At 45.3% G+C, this 5,911-nt stretch overlaps 1 pseudogene; it reads left to right on the top strand.

Moving 5' to 3' along the window:
• Positions 1-2,644: 2,644 nt before the first annotated feature.
• Positions 2,645-3,786, top strand: LOC147957756 (F-box protein At5g49610-like; annotated as a pseudogene).
• Positions 3,787-5,911: the final 2,125 nt, after the last annotated feature.

Raw genomic sequence — 5,911 nt, 5'->3', positions numbered from 1 at the left:
GACAACCGCTTCGTCTGCTCGGTCGGCGTCTAGAAGTACAACCAGAGGCGGGAGGACATACAGATTCGGTCCTTCTCTGAAGACTCCAGAGAAGTTACCATACGAGAGGACCCAGGAGGAGAACGCCGAGATCGCGCAAGAAGAAGTGAGGAAATTCTTTGAAGGGGTGAAAGCAAAGAAACATCCACCTCCGGAGGAGAAGGTAGATGGGGTGAAAGTGAAGCGCACTCTGGCTGCCCTAACAAAACCACCAAAGTCTGATCCGCCGAAAGGAAACTATGACCGCATTATTGGAAAGGAATTTGCCAAAGCGGAGTGGTCGGGAACTACTGTCAGTGATGAAAGGCTGAAAAAACGATGAGCTGGGAAACAAATTGCCCAGATCGGCAAACAAGCGAAGCAATCATGCCCCCCGCTCAAGGTGCCTAGCCACAACGTCGCTAATGATCCGAGGATGGTGCCCGGTTATAATAATCTTGCAGATTACCTGCCCGACGAAGTACATTATGAACCCATGGACATGCGGATGCAAAGATACAAGTACGGGAAGCCTCTCGTCAAAGATGAAAGATCTCTATTAACGATGATGCGAAGATTGCATGATTGGTACTTGAAAATCTGCAGAGACTCTGGGGGGAGGAGTACTTTGTATGTGAGAGTTAAAAAGGAGCATGACCTCGTTGGAATTGATCTGTTGCCTGTTCCATTTGAGGAGTTCTATCAGTTTTTCAATCAATTGGCCCTCGATAAAACAACGATCGCCTGCTACTGTCTGTAAGTAGTACTACTTCTGTCATTAAGTTTCTCTATATAGCTTAGCTCTTTCATTGCATGTATTTATAATCATCCTCACTATATTATGCAGATTGAAGATCGTCGAATTGAAGAAAAGACAAGTCGGTGATATTGGGTTCATTAACACATATCTCATAGATGCAACTGAGGTTAAACTTCATGCCGCAGCTACCGAGGCCAACATGCTACAATCGTTCGTAATAAATCAAAACAAAGATATAATACTCTTTCCTTAAAACTTCAAGTGAGTGTTACTGTCTTGTGCGTATTCGGTTTCCCTTATATATTAGTCAAGGTTATAGTAATGTAATTCATGAGTTATGCATGCGTGTGCAGTTTCCACTATATTCTCCTAGAGATTAAGCTTGAGCAGGGACTAGTAACCGTCTTAGACTCAAGACGAAAAGATCCCCAGGACTATGCAGACATGAATGAAATCCTCAAGAAGTAAGTTAAATCGATCATTATCCACCATATCAGCAACTTTGTTCATTTCCTGATATCAAGTAATTGTTTTCTTTGTCCGGCAGGGTTTGGAGAAAATTCACCAAAAAAGTTCCGGGACTGCCGAAGGAGCTGGAATTTAGACACCCGAAAGTAAGTACTATAGTAGCATGTTCCGCGCATCTCCTAGTGATTCAAGCGCTAGTTTCATCAATACCATTTAGCATTCTTGCTTATCAGTTTGATTGACCTCTATTTCTTGTAAAGTGGTTGTGGCAGGAACAAGGGAATGATTTCTGTGGATAGTACATCTGCGAGTCCATCCGCCACACGACGTGTGAGCGGGGCGGGTACGCTAACGAACATTATGAAGTACGTAAATAACAATATTCACAATTTTATTTTATTACCATCATTTGTGTTGAGTTTCATTCATTCATATATATATATATATATGTATTGACCCCCTTCTTCAAATTAGATGTTTCGGAAGCGGGATGAACTCCTAGCACCAGCTCGCATGTGAGCAATTCAAGATGAATTGGCGGCATTCTTTCTTGACCACGTGATCCCTGAAGACGGAGAATTCTATGTTAAACCTGAGTCCGTATGATTATATTTGTAAGAGATAATTACTGTATATATGTAGCCGGTACTGTCAGATAGATATACGAGAACTTGTTGTTCGACCAATCTCTCGGAGAAGGAGAGGTGGTCGATATCACTTCTCTCTGTATGCATATATGTTCATGACGATCTTCTGTTTCCTTCGTTTGCTTTACTAGCTAGCCAGCATGTCTAGTCCTCTCTATACGTATGTATAGTACGTAGCGTCGACCAAGCACGGACATAAGAGAGGACACTTCTCTATATTAATTATAGCTAGCTAACACAATATATGAAACACCTAAATTAACCCCCCAAAACCCCCAACCCCCCCCCCTTTCAAAAAAAAACAAAAACCCTAGCCACAGAAATGCTGACGCGTGGATGCCTATTGGTCCCGGTTGGTGCCACCAACCGGGACCAAAGGGTCTCCTGACTGGGCTCTGCACACTGCCCACGTGGATGGGCTTTAGTCCCGGTTCTGGATTGAACCGGGACTAAAGGTGGGAGGTATTAGTATCGACACTTTAGTCCCGGTTCAGGAACCGGGACTAAAGGCCCTTACGAACTGGGACTATAGGCCCTTTTTCTACCAGTGCGCGGCAGCCTAGGCTGTGTCGTCAAGGTCGAGGCTGCACCAACACATAGGCGCCGCCCTCGCTCTCTCCGTCCATTCTCCAGAGTAGAGTAAATCCCTTTAGCTTTTCTTTTCTAGGAACACTTTTCCAAGCTTCGACGCATCCTACTAAACGTTTGCTTCTTCTTCATCCTCTTTTCTTGTTCCCATCTAGGAATCAGTATGCTCGTCGTCGGCTCGACTGTCTTGGACGACCTGCCCGAGTGGCTCGTCGTCGATGATATCCTTGTCCGCTTGCCTGTCAAAGACGTACTCCGCTGCCGCGCTGTCCGCAAGTCGTGGCGCAGCGGTACTTCCACCGACGCCTTCATCCTCGGCCACCACCGCCGCCAGCACTCGCTCCCCATCATCAGACCCCTAAAGGACACCTGCCGCGTCCTCGGAGCCTCCAATGATCTAAAGCTGCGACCTGTCCTCGGATATGCATTCGCTACCATTGTACACCGTGCCACCTGTGATGGCCTCCTCATCTTGTCGCAGCAATCCAATTACTACATCTGCAACCCGGCCACCCACAAGTGGGCGTCCATGCCACATCCTCCTCAACGACAACCAAACACCATGGCTGTCAGCCTAGTCGGCTTCTATCGGCACCACCCATCTGGAGAACACCGAGTGCTATGGGTGTCATACCCAATAAACGCCGCCGTGAAGGGCGATGTAGCAGTTGAGTTGCTTGAGAACTTCGTCCTCACAGTGGGATCGGACCAGCCAAGATGCATCCACTGGCCAGCTGTTTCAGAACAAAGGTTTGTTCCTGCTATCTGGTCCTACCACTGCCCACCAATCCTCCATCATGGTAACCTGCATTGGCTAACGGATTTCAACATAACGGTATTTGACACCATAGCTGAGACGTTCCGAAAACTGAGCCGCCCAGCACAACTCGGTGATTGTGTGTCATTGTTGGATACGGGCAGCACCCTTGCTTTGTGTCGCACTGATCATAACTGTGTCACTTTAGATGTTTGGGTGTTGCAGGACTATGATGCCGAGACGTGGAGCTTTCAATTTCAGATTAACTTGTTAGCAATGGAGGCATCACCACCGCTTAATTTGACAGGGAAAGACACTCCTAAAATGGCTATGATCAACGAGCGCGAGCTGTTGATTCAGCAGTGTCCTCGCCGTATTTTGCATTGCGACATTGATGGTGTGTTTTTAGGCAATGTAGAAAGCAAAGGGCATGGTGACTTCTTGATACTTACTAGGCATCGCCTCCAAGAGAGCCTGATTTCACTTCCATTGTTTGAGCCGCAAAAGAAGCTGTGAACATGAAGCCTCCATTCTCCTTTGTGCTATAAGATGTCATGCTCCATCTTAATGCTTTGGACTACTTGTTTGCTGTGCGCTTGGAGAGTATCGTTTTTTGTCCAGTCATGTCTACGATTTGGTACTTCTAGTAGGACTGAACACTTTGGATGATGGAATCATTTGGTGCTTGTAATTTTTCATGCTACCTTGAGCATCATGTTGATGGTGTAAACAATGGAGTATCTATGCCATAGAACTGTTTTCCCCATGATTAATTTCAGTTTGCATGTTAAGAAAACACAAAAGGCATGGCGACAATTTTGCGCCCATGATTTTTTTTAATTTTGCAGGAGTAAGTCACAAGATGTGCAATCTTAATCACCTTATTGTAGTCTGCTGGAAGGCTAGTGATATTGTAGTTAGCTAGGCTGCTGTTACCTAGTGTTATTTTAGTGTATGGTTGTGGTCTTTTGCTCTTATTGTTAGTGACTTCTTTACTGATATATTTGCTGGCGTCTCCATTCTCTCACGTACGGCACGACAGCCGGACGAGGATGTCGGCGACGACGAGCCACTTGGGCAGGGCGTCCAACCCGGCCACGCCGCCCCTGTCCGGCATGCTGATTGCTCGCTGATATATTAATAATACCTGAAATCTTAAAAGTGCGCACGCGCTCATTGGAGAGAACGAGCGGTCGCTCTGTCACTCGCATGCATACATGCATGTATTGTCTGCTAGTGTATGTGACTACTAGCATTAAATGCGGTCAGACTTGTCACATGTGATGAAAAACAGATCCACGTCTATTTATTTCGGGTTTTTCAAATTTTTAAAAAGTCGTATCTTTCAAACCATACGTCGGAATTTAGATCCGTCTTCACCGTTAGATTTCTCGTGACAAGATCTTTGAAACTAGATCCCACATGGGTATGTTTCGACGAAAATTTTTCGATGCCAACTTTCGTGCTATATGGTGCAACTATTCTACTGTCCCGACCAACTACCTAGTAGTCGTTGTGCAACCCTCCTCCCTACTCGTGGATGCGTAGTTTTTCACTGTTGGCACACCCTACCCCCACCTCCCTTGCAAGGGATCTATGCAACTTAGTCTATTGTTCAAGCCAACTGCCTACACTAGTGCAGAACCGGGCAATAGCACTGGTTCGTAAGGCCCTTTAGTGCCGGTTCAGGAACCGGCACTAAAGGTTCGGCACTAAAGGCCCCCCCCTTTAGTACCGGTTCAACATGAACCGGTGCTAAAGGGGAACCACGTGGCACGAGCCAGCTCCGGGGGCCGGGAGCCCTTTAGTACTGGTTGGTAACACTAACCGGTACTAAAATGTTTGGGGGGTTTTTGGTTTTATGATTTCTTTTTCATTTAATTTTATGTTTTCCATTTTAATTCTTTTTCGTTTGCTGGTATTTTACGGTACTACACATTGTACACGTTATGCATATATATATATATATATATATATAGAATTTCTAGTAGAACCAATCATATATATATATATCATCAATGTCTCACAAACCATATTAATTCACACATACACACATGTATAGCTGTATACAATTTCTCCTACATATGCATGCATGTTGCCTTCGAAGCCAGTGGCATTAGCCTAATTGGTGCCTTTGGAGCACGATGATAATTGGAAGTGGTTCATGGGGGCGGTAGCGGGTAATAGTATTCTCCCTTCGGATTTATGACCTGGTCGAGCAAAAATCCCACTATTTTCTCTTGAAGTGCTTCGACGCGCTCCGTTGGTAGGAGCTTGTCCCGCACCTCTTTGAACTGTTAAGAAGGAGATCAATATGCATGTGTATTAGTTGTGTGACTAGATATCGATAATGGTGTAAAAATTGTGAATAGTGTTCTGACAACCGTACCCATTCCTGTCTTTGAGATCTGCTCCTTTCGGACGCCATCATGCGAATGTTCTCGCAAACGCAGAATGCACACACATTAGTCCCTTGTGCCTGCTTCAGGGCCTTTATTACGAGAATGGAATTTAATTTGATCAGATAATAATTGATCAAGCATGATAATTAAAGAGATGGCAGCTAGCTAGCTAGCTATAGTACTACTTAATTACTTACCTTGGATCGAAACCATTTCAGCTGTGGTTTCCATTCGCCTTCCGTGACGCTGATGAACCTTGCCCAAGCCCTGC

This window comes from Triticum urartu, chromosome 7A (genome assembly GCF_056163025.1).
Source record: "Triticum urartu cultivar PI428250 chromosome 7A, HENAU_Tu73, whole genome shotgun sequence".
In the NCBI taxonomy this organism is placed as follows: domain Eukaryota; kingdom Viridiplantae; phylum Streptophyta; class Magnoliopsida; order Poales; family Poaceae; genus Triticum; species Triticum urartu.
This window is presented reverse-complemented; position numbering and strand designations above follow the sequence as displayed.